The sequence below is a fragment of the Notechis scutatus genome, chromosome 2 (genome assembly GCF_049901735.1).
Source record: "Notechis scutatus isolate UNSWTSFEM ecotype Mainland chromosome 2, rNotScu1.2, whole genome shotgun sequence".
Lineage (NCBI taxonomy): Eukaryota > Metazoa > Chordata > Lepidosauria > Squamata > Elapidae > Notechis > Notechis scutatus.
Window position 1 is genome coordinate 153,549,059 of NC_142010.1, and position 11,445 is coordinate 153,560,503.

Below are 11,445 nucleotides of genomic sequence, written 5' to 3' on the forward strand. Positions count from 1 at the left end.
GGCCAGTCCATAGCATCAATGCCTTCATCTTGCCGGATCTGCTGACACACTCCAGCCACATGAGGTCTAGCATTGTCTTGCATTAGGAGGAACCCAGGGCCAACCGCACCAGCATATGGTCATACAAGGGGTCTGAGGATCTCATCTCGGTATCTAATGGCAGTCAGGCTACCTCTGGCGAGCACATGGAGGGCTGTGCGGCCCCCTAAAGAAATGCCACCACATGTGGTCAATGTGAACCTGCTTTCATCTGTGAAGAGCACAGGGCGCCAGTGGCGAATTTGCCAATCTTGGTGTTTCTTTTCCTCTGGTTTGAGGGCCTCCTCCGCTTTTGTGGGAATGGCAGGGGAGGATGCTAAGGCCACCACTGGCTCATCTACTTCAGGGATATGCCAAACGTCCTGCACAGTGTTGGGCTGTAAGCACAACCCCCACCCGTGGACATTGGGCCCTCATACCACCCTCATGGAGTCTGTTCCTGACCGTTTGAGCAGCCACAGGCACATTTGTGGCCTGCTGGAGGTCATTTTGCAGGGCTCTGGCAGTGCTCCTCCTGTCCCTCCTTGCACAAAGGCGGAGGTAGCGGTCCTGATGCTGGGTTGTTGCCTTCCTATGGCCTCCTCCACGTCTCCTGATGTACTGGCCTGTCTCCTGGTAGCGCCTCCACGCTCTGGACACTACGCTGACAGACACAGCAAACCTTCTTGCCACAGCTCGCATTGATGTGCCATCCTGGATGAGCTGCACTACCTGAGCCACTTGTGTGGGTTGTAGACTCCGTCTCATGCTACCACTAGAGTGAAAGCACCGCCAGCATTTAAAAGTGACCAAACTATCAGCCAGAAAGCATACGAACTGAGAAGTGGTCTGTGGTCACCACCTGCAGAACCACTCCTTTATTGGGGATGTCTTGCTAACTGCCTATGCTTTCCACCTGTTGTCTATTCCATTTGCACAACAGCATGTGAAATTGATTGTCAATCAGTGTTGCTACCTAAGTGGACAGTTTGATTTCATAGAAGTGTGATTGACTTGGAGTTACATTGTGTTGTTTAAGTGTTCCCTTTATTTTTTTGAGCAGTGTACTATTCAGTACAATAAATTTATTATTATTTTATAGTAGTAGGCAACCATCTGCTTGTGTTTCACTTTAACATTTTGCTCATATATATAGGAACATTTCCTTATATTAAAGCAGTTTTCTTTCTGTATGTAAAAGAAAATATTTCCTACTTGCAAATAGCAAATACAGTTGCAAACAGCACACTGACTCAATATAAACAGTGTTCTCTTATTTCTTACTTCCTGCATATCTTTTTCATCAGATTTAACCCAATTATCAAGATTCTCTCCAACTATACATATCTATGTTTCCATTTTGACAATCTGAATTCAAGCTATTTATCTGTCAGCTGAAGAACAGTTGCATCATTGTGAAAGCACTACTATATAATACAGAGAGAGAGAAAAGCTGCTCCCCGGAAAATTGTATCATGGGTTTGGGAAAGAGCACCTTTATCCATAAAACCTGAGTTCACTCAATTTCAAATGATGCTGGAAAAAAAGGCCAATGGTTACCTATAAGATGACTATTGTTGTTGAGTCATATTCAGAATTAATATGTTTTGGTTTAAAATGAGGTTGACTTACAGTCATTACCACAGATATAACAAATTACTGAAAAATAAAACTATCCTCAACATATTACCATAATTAAGCCTGAAATTAGTCATAAGTCATTGTGGTTATTAAGCAAGAAGCTCACACAAGAACTAAATTGCTCAACAATAGCAAGCTTTCCCTGTTGCAGTCATTAAGTGGCCATTTGAACAGTTAAGCAAAACACAGGTTGCCTCAGAGGTGGAGGAGGCCTTGGGAGGGCGGTTACAAATCCACACTGCAGCCAAAACAACAACAACCCACCAACTCGCCCATGGCCTGTACCAGGCCTCTGAAGGCCTCCCCCACTCTGAGGAACTGTTTGTACAGCTTCCCTCTCTGTCCAGCCCTACTTCTCACTCTGCTGGGTCCTATAGTCCTTTGGCCTGCTTTCTGCCCCGCCAGATCTGTCAGACTTGAGCCCTGTCTAACCCTGCCCTGTAACATTTTACTCCAGTTACATCTTCTGAAGGTCACTTTTCCAAAAGGACATCCAGCCAATGCAATGCACATACTTCCTATAGAGGCCACCTTGCACCATCCTGGAAGTGGGCATTGTTTTGAAAGCAGGAACCATTTGTGGAATCTCTCAAATGTGTGCAATTTAAAGAAAAAGGGTGTTGGCTTACCTGAGACGTCCATTCTAGTTAACTGCTAGAATGTCCAGGACAGGGTAAACTTTGCCTCCTTCATCAAGCAGTTTAGAGCCGCCTCTGTTGCCAAGCTGTTTAGACCCACCTCTCTTGCCATGGTTACCCAGCTTTCCGCGAAGTGATCTTGAGAGACATGACATGTCTCTGTAAAAAGCTAATACTTTCCCCCATAACCAACCAGACATCCCTAGGGTGGGGCTGGACTCTCTAGCAGTTAACGAGAATGGCTGTCTTAAGTAAACCAATGCCCTTTCTCCATTATACTGCTACAAGAGTCCAGGACAGGGACTTGCCAAAGCCAGCATGTCCCTGGGAGAGCTTAGGTGTGGTCCATATCCATCTGCTCCGTGTGCACCCTCTGGAGCACTCTTCTGCCAAAGGCAACATCAGCGGAAGCGAAAATGTCCAGACGGTATGACGGATGAACAGGAATGCTGATGACCAAGTGGGAGCCCGGCAGATCTCCTCTATGGAGGCCTGTGTAGCCCATGCCACCGTAGTAGCTGTACTCCTTATGTAGTGAGCTGCAAGTCTACTGGGCACTGGGAGACCCCAAGTCTCATAGGTTGTGAATATGCAGGACTGAATCCACCTGTCCATTGTCGATAGGGAGACCCTATTGCCTAATGTGGCTGGTTGGAAAGACACAAAAAGTTATTCCGTTTTCCTTTTAACGGATGTTGAGAGTATGCCACTTTTCAAACATGTGACTATAGTTCGGACAAAAGTCTGACAATACCAGCTCTTGTGCTCAGTGGAACAAGGAGTTAACTTTCAGTATGAAAGTAGAGTCTAACCTCAGTACCACCTTGTTATGGTGAAAAATGCATAAGTCTTCCCTAACAGAGAGCGCTGCCAACTCCAAAACCCTTCTAGCCAACGTGATGGGCACTAAGAAAGCCACCTTGATTGTCAGAAACCTCAGGCCAATAGATCTCAATGATTCAAAGGGGGCTCCCATAAAAGTCTGTAGGACTTTCGACAGGTCCCATGTAGGATACCTGTGGACCACAGGAAGCTTCAAGTTCGCAGCCCCCTTGAGGAATCTACGCACCAAGGAATAGTGGGAAAGAGAGTCCGAAGTCCCTGCAGACAAAACTGAAGACAAGGTAGCCACCTGCCTGCGAAGAGTGTTGGGTGAGAGACCTCTGTCCAACCTGTCCTGGAGTAACTCCAGAACTTCGCCTATAGATGTTGCGGTGGCCGTCCAGTTGGTATTGGTACACCAGACAAAAGGTCCTCCAAGTGGCATCATATAGGTGGTTCGTTGGTGGCCTCCTAGAAGCCTGGATTGTGGCAATCACCTTGGAAAAGTTACTTTCCCTGATTAAACATTCCCACTCAAGTGCCAGACAGCCAGTTGGAGCTATTGTGGCTCCAGGATGGACCAGGCCACCCTGGCTGAGGGAGATCTTGTTGGGAGGAATCCTCCAAGGTCGAGCCACCGATAGGTTCACCAAATCCGCAAATCAGGAACGTCTGGGCCAATGGGGGCCAGGAGTAAAATCTCCGCCCTCTCCACCAGCATCTTCCTGATTACAGCCTGAATGAGGGGAAGAGGCAGAAAGGCATACAGGAAGCCCCCATGGCCACTTGCTCCGAAGGGCATTGATTCCCTCCAACCCCGGTGTGGCAAACTTGATGAAGTACCTGGGCAACTGGGCATTGTCTGGAGAGACAGGGCGTTGGTTCTTACCTGACACGCCCCTTCTCGTTGAGCTGCGAAGAGCATCCAGAGTGGGAGGTGCTTCAGGCTCTGCACTCACAGGCTGAGCTTGAATTGAGGAACGCTCCTCCTCCTCCACGTGACTCCTCCGTAGCGTTCCCCAGTTTTGCGAAGACGAGAAGAAAAAAACATGTTCTCATCCTAACTAACTAATGGAACATTGGCTGAAACAAGATTCCCCACCGGACGGTGAAATTAGGGTGGGGCTGGATGCTCTTCGCAGCTCAACGAAAAGGGGCGTGTCAGGTAAGAACCAACGCCTTTTCTCCCTAGAGCTGCTCAGAGCATCCAGAGTGGGACATACCAAAGCTTGGCCTGTCCTACGGGAGGGTCTCTGTCTGGGCTGGAGCCCCCCCACTGTCCAAGTGGACTCGTTGTAACACCTTCCTACCAAAAGAGGCTTCAGCAGAAGCAAATACATCAATTTTGTAGTGCCTAATGAAAGGCGATGGGGAGACCCATGTTGCCGCTCTACATATTTCTGCAATAGGAGCTTGCGTGGCCCAGGCCGCTGAAGTTGCCACGCTCCTTGTTGAGTGGGCCATGATGCCCCTAGGCATATATATATTTGTTTTCTTAAGTTTTCGCGGGTACTTACATGTATGGCATTCATCTTTGTTCGGGTATTTTCCCACGTCATTGTAGTTGTGCTTTTAAAGTTGTAGCGACGTTTCGGCAGAATCTCATCTGCCATCTACAGAAGCCTGATGATGGCAGATGAGATTCTGCTGAAACGTCGCTACAACTTTAAAAGCACAACTACAATGACGTGGAAAATACCCAACATATATATAAATATAAATATAAATAATATAAATATAAATATAAATATAAATATAAATATAAATATATAAATCTGAACCGGATGTATATTTGGATCTTGTTCCAAGAAGAGGGAGTAACAAGTTTTGGCTATTAGAAACTAGAAAAAAATTATAAAAAGGAATATAAATTGATCAATTGTCCAATTAGCCGAATGAACGCCTGAGGCCTAAGAGGAAAGAAGGAGATAAGGCCTCCAGCAGCTGTCCTCCCAGGCGGAACTGGGGGGTGATGCTGCTATTACCTCACCTGCTGAGTCTGGCTGCGGGTAAGCCAACAAATATACTGAAAAAAAGGTCAACAAGAGCCACAGGAATCCAATTGTGGAGAAAAACACTCTAAGCAGGCTGATAAGGCTTGTTTGGTGAGCTGAGGTGGCCCACAGCAGTAAATCAGGAAAAAACAAAATGGCGCCCGACCACGAGGCGGCGCTCAAAATGGCGGACGCCTACTGAGCGAGGCTGTCGGGGCCTCTCAGCGGCGGAATTATGCTCCTCCGGCAGGCTCAGAATGCAGAGAGGGGCAGCGAAGGAGAGGATCGTCTCTTCCTTAAAAGATCGGCGTTCGTGGGGGGGGGGACAGCGGCGCTTTAAAAAGGTCAAGCCGCTAACAAAAGGTGACATGGAAAGCGGCAAGGAGAGGTTTAGATCAAGGATGGGGGGGGAGGTTAGCGCGAGAGCGCTGCTAAACCACCCGCTTTTCCCCCCCTAAGGGGCGAAGAAAACGCTCCCCTGGTATCAATGGAAGAAACCAATTGCGCAGAGGCTAGAGGAAAAAAGCAATCAAACCTGATAGACAAAAAATAAGAAGAGATCCTGAATCGGCCAAGGAGCTTGTTCAGAAACTGCCTGTCTCTCACGAGGCTAAGCATAAACTGGGGAACGCTACGGAGGAGTCACGTGAAGGAGGAGGAGTGTTCCTCAATTCAAGCTCAGCCTGTGAGTGCAGAGACTGAAGCACCTCCCACTCTGGATGCTCTGAGCAGCTCTAGGGAGAAAAACAAATCCACGGCTGGGGTGTCGAATATCTCTGTCATTTTCCTGAATAAGGACAGTGGAGACACCATTCTGCTGAGCCAATCAGCTTGGATGTTGTCGACCCCTGAAATGTGTTCCGCCCTGAGCAGTGGTGGGATTCAAATTTTTAACTACCGGTTCTGTGGGCGTGGCTTGGTGGGAGTGGCAGGGGAAGGATACTGTAAAATCTCCAGTCAGAGGTGATATTTTCTGGTTCTCCGAATTACTCAAAATTTCCGCTACTGCTTCTCCAGAACTGGTCAGAACCTGCTGAATACCACCTCTGGCCTGGAGGAACAGAACTTGCCTCTCCGCCCTCCTGAATACTCTCCAGGATGGTCTGGAGCGACTGCATCTTGAAGCACCTGTAAATAATATGATTGTTCAGCCGTTTGAGGTCTAGGATCACTCCCGACCCCAAGGCCTTTGGAATGATAAACAGTCGGGAATAGAACCCCAGCCCTCGCTGATCCTCTGATGCCACCTGGATAGCTTGAATATCCACTAAGTGTTGGATGGTGGTCTCCATGAGGACCCTCCTGGTTCTGTCCCATGAGACGGGACAGCAGATAAAGAACCTCGGAGGAAAGGAGAGGAACTTGAGGCAAAGGCTTGACCTCACAGTCTGAAGAACCCAGGCATCTAATGTTGTATCCTCTCATCAATAGGTGAAGATGGCTAGACAGCCTCTGATGGGGGGACCGGACAGGCAGTCACTTGGACCGGGGGTTCTGTACAATCCAGGAGCCAACCCAGCCGGTCCTAGGATTTGCTGATGCTGTCAGCAATCCCCTGCCTAATGGCCACAGACACCATATTTTTCATATTGTCTGGTACATCTGTCCCTGGGTAGGCCACAGGGTGTAGGCCTGCCACAGTGGGAGTAAAGGTGGCCTTATCTATCAGCCTCTGCCAGTCCTTGGGTGGATTCCTACATGCAGTAGAAGATTCTGTAGCCCAGAGCGCAGGCCTGTTGCAAAGGCCTGCTCTACTAAGATCTTGGGGAAGAGAAAAATCTGTCTCACCAGCCCCATCTGGTGACCATGTCTGGGAACATTGAGCAGAACCTTGTTCTGTGTCCTCTGACTTGGACACATTTTGGCGGGAATCCTGCAAGTCACCCGAGTGGGGTGATGGTTGGCTCTGCCCCTCTAACTGCTCTCAGCCCTTGACAAATTCTCTCTCCAGAGCCTTATGCCTCCGCTGCCAAAGCCGGAGGAAGCCAAGTAGCGAAAGGCGGAAATCGTGGCAAAGCTGGAAGCCAAATGGCGTGACAGCTGTCCACCTTTTTGCTCGCAGTCCACCCTGATCAAACCTGCTGGTGAGTCTATTCAAAAATCCTTCTCATCCAAACTAAAGGTCTTTCTCCTCAGAGCTTGAGCCAATCTTTTCCACATCTCTATAGGGCCAAGACTGAGTCGAAACTGGGGTCTCAGTAGTTGATAGAGAGGCGTGGCAAAGGATTGAAAATTCAGTCTCTGGGCAGAAAGGCATGTGTCAACCCAAGCGTGGATTCTCCAGTCTGCATATTAGAGAAGATAATGTTATCTAAATTTCCTATCTCAGGATACTTTACAGCCAAATTTACACTCCTGCAATACATTGCATGTACCACAACCATTAAGTTAATGTCTAGGATCCAAAATACTAAAGCATCCCAAAAATAGAACACATACGAGTTTAATTTCTCCCACTCAAATATTACAAACTACTTTTTAAAACTACTCTGCTTAAAAAGTATAGACATTATAATGTTCATGTATCATAAATTTAAAGCCCCTGTGGGTACATATAACTAATTATGAAATGAATACCTTCTGGATAGCTATTCTTGTGTATAAATTCCACAAATAGGCGTGTGCCCAACTCACAAATTAATGTAGATACTCTAAAGATTGTTGGAAAAACACCACAAAATAGGAGTTTCGGGCTCTTCAAAATGATTTTGTTTCAAGACATGATCAAAATGAAATTCAGTCTGTAATGCTCAATGCCATCACAATTCATTGTCACCAAAGTATGTAGAACTTTTTTTTTTGTGGGCAGCCTGCCAAAGATTTATAGGAAACCTGGTGGTTTCCCACAAATTGTAAAGGGCCAAAACTTCACAGCAACTGCTCGCAATTTAGCACCTGTGCATATACTTAGAATAAACAAACAAAAACTGGCTGACTGTTACACCAGTAGTAGATAAAGTAGAGCTTGAAATTTTTTCACCTTTCAGTTTCAGATTAAATGCACATTTCCATCATCATCAAGCCCATTCAAAATTCTCATTCCATATATATCCCTCCTTTCTAGTACCATGTCATTTCCAGAAAATCTTATTCTACTTATTCAATACCATTAGAGTTAAATGTAAGATCAAAAATCTTTAAAAAGTTTTTTACGCAGGAATACTGTATTTTACAACTGCAGATTCCAAATCCAATGAAAATATTGCTAGAAAAAAGTGTTCCTTAGTAGTACTGACTCTTAGAAAACCGGCTGATAGCCACCAACAGAAGATGCTGAGTTTTGATGCTTCTTATGGAATATACATCGTTAATTATATTGATGATTTGTTTTGAAAAATTACTGCAGCTTGTAAGCCTGCAAGAAATATACTAGAGATGCAGCTTTCCATTCAAATTGGGTTTAAATCTCCTCTAGGCAGAGAACATGATCAAATGATCAAATCAGGAATACTGGCCTAAGCATGTCATTTAAATGAGGCATTGGGCTTACCTGATATGTTTCTTCTTCGTGTGCTGAGAAAGAATCCAAGGAATGAGTTAACTCTGCTCTTCTGCTCGGAGACTGAGTCAATCAATCTTTTGGTCATGGCCTCCTTTGCCTGTGCATGTCCAGTTTTGAGAAGGCATAGCGATTGACTTGACATATATCCAGTACTGATTCTGGCTACTTTGGACCAGACAGTTGCCAAAGTGGGGTTAGATTCTCTCTCAGCACACTGAGAAGGAGCGTATCAGTAAGACCAACACTCCTTCTCCAGTGTGCTGAGTAGAAATCCAAAGAATGGGACATACCAAAGCCAGCTGTCCTAAGGCTGGGTAACAGTCTGGTCCCGAGTCTCCAAGTCTATATGCACCTTCTGAAACACCCACCTGCTGAAGGCCGCTTCAGCTAAAGCGAAGACGTCCATTTTGTAGTGTCTTATGAATGGGGGTTGAGAAGACCATGTTGCTGCCCTATAGATGTCCTTGACAGAGGCCTGTATTGTCCATGCAGCCGTCGTGGCTGTGCTTCTGGTGGAATGGGCTGTCATACACCTGGGCAATGGAAGAGCTTGAAGCTTGTAAGCTTTAGCGATGCATGCCCATATCCACGGCCTTTGGTCAATGGTGTAACCTTGTTACCCCGTATAGAAGGCTGGAAAGATATAAACAGGGGTTTTGCCCTTCTAAGAGAGGCTGTCCTCTTGATGTAGGTGCGGAGGGCCCTCCTAACGCCCAAGGTGTACCATTTTTTCCCCCGGGTGTGGGTTGGGCTTGGGCAGAAGTCTGGCAAGATTATTTCCTGTGTCCTGTGGAATGAGGAATTCACCTTGGGGAGGAAGGAGGGATCCAACCGCAGAATCATCTTGTTTGGATGGAATATGCGAAGGCCCTCTCTTATGGAGAGGGCCACCAGTTCAGATATTTGTCTGGTCGAAGTGATGGCCACAAGGAAGGCCACCTTGAAAGTGAGAAAGAGCAGGCTTCCTGTAACGGATCGAACGGCGCTGAGATGAGAGCTTGTAGTACTTTAGGCAGGTCCCAGGTAGGGTTCCTATGTACCACAGGAGGCTTCAGGTTTGTTGCACCTCTAATGAATCTGCGCAACGTCGGGTGTAGAGCGAGGGACTCCAGATCCCCACAGGATAACACTGAGGCCAGAGTTGCTACTTGTCTGTGTATGGTATTAGGGAATAGACTCTTGTCCAGCCCCTCCTGAAGGAATTCCAGGAACTGGGCCACTGATACAGAAGTGGGATCAATGTGACCCTTGGAGCACCAGCCACAGAAGGCCCTCCAAGTTGAATCATAGATTCTGTTGGTTGAAGGCCTCCTAGAGGCCTGGATCGTCTGTATGACTTTGTTGGAGAAATTGAGCTGTCCCAGAACTCTCTGCTCAAATGCCAGATGATCAATTGGAGCCACTGTGGTTCTGGATGAACCAAGGCCTCCGACTGAGGGAGATTCTTTCCTGAGGGATCCTCCAGGGCCTGGATACTGACAGGCTGACCAGATCTGCATACCACGGACGTCTGGGCCAGTGGGGAGCCAAGATCAGGATCGCTCTCTCCACCAGCACAAATTACCCCTGGAATGGGGGAAAAGAAGGAAAGGCATATAATAGCCCTCAGATCCATGAACTGCAGAGCACATCAACCCCTTCCACCCCCAGTATTGCAAACCTAGTGTAAAACCTGGGCAGCTGGGCGTTTGATGGAGAGGCGAACAGGTCCAGGATCAGAGGGCTGAACCTTTCTGACAGTTCCCTGACAGGATGTAGGCGCCACTCTGATGGGTCGAGTTCTTCTGAGCCAGTTCGCCTGTACATTCAATGTCCCCGAGATATGCTCCGCTCTGATGGAGAGATGTTTCTCTGCCCAGAAACCCAATTATTTGGCCTCTCGCATGAGACACCTTGGCGGTTGATATGGGCCTTGGTGGCCACATTGTCTGTCAGAATCAGTACATAATGACCAGAAATCATGTCCTGGAACCAACTGAGGGCCAAGTGGGTTGCCTTACATTCCAGCCAGTTGATGTTGTTCCTCAGGTCTGTCTGAGACCACTGCCCTTGTGCCACCTGGGACTGTAAATAGGCACCCCAGCCAAAAAGGCTGGCATCTGTGGTGATAGTTAGGCAGCTTGGCTCCTTGAAAATACATCCCTTAGTTATTGCCTGGGACATCTACCACTGGAAGGATTGAAGTACATTTGGTGGGAACTCAACCCTGGTATTTGAGTTGCTCCTGTCAGATCTTTGGTAGAGCAGGAGGAACCACTGTAAGGTTCTGGTGTGCAGGCATGCCCAAGGGACTATTGATATGCAGGACACCATTTTGCCCAGGAATTGTGAGAGGAGAGCCAGAGACACTGTTCAATTCGTACACATCCAACTTGCCAAGTCCTTTATGCTGTCCTAGCGTTCCTGAGACAGGGAAACCTTGCATGATGAGGTATCTATGACTGCTCCAGGTATAGTAATCAGGTGGTAGGAGCCAGGTGGTTCTTGAAATTGACAGAAAATCCGTGATCCTGGAGGACCCGAATTGTGACTCGCAGATCCTCTGTTGCTCTGAGGTGAGAGGAGGACTGTATCAATATATCGTCCAGGTAACATTGGATGCACATGGGAATTGCCCTGAGGTGTGCCAGTAATTTGGTGAAAATTCTGAGCGCTGAGGACAGGCCAAATGGTAGGGCCTTGTATTGATAGTGTCAGCCTGCATAACAGAACCTCAGGAACCACCAGTGGGACGGTAGGATAGGCACATGAAAATATGCCTCCGTCAGGTCTATGGATGTTATGAAGTCGCCTTCTTGGATGCTCACCATAATGGACTGGAGGGACTGCA

General features: G+C 47.3%; 1 protein-coding gene across 4 annotated transcripts in view; it reads right to left on the reverse strand.

Moving 5' to 3' along the window:
* The window catches only part of MECP2 (methyl-CpG binding protein 2), a 110,500-nt gene that overhangs the window by 41,080 nt on the left and 57,975 nt on the right, over positions 1-11,445 (reverse strand). The window lies entirely within an intron of this gene.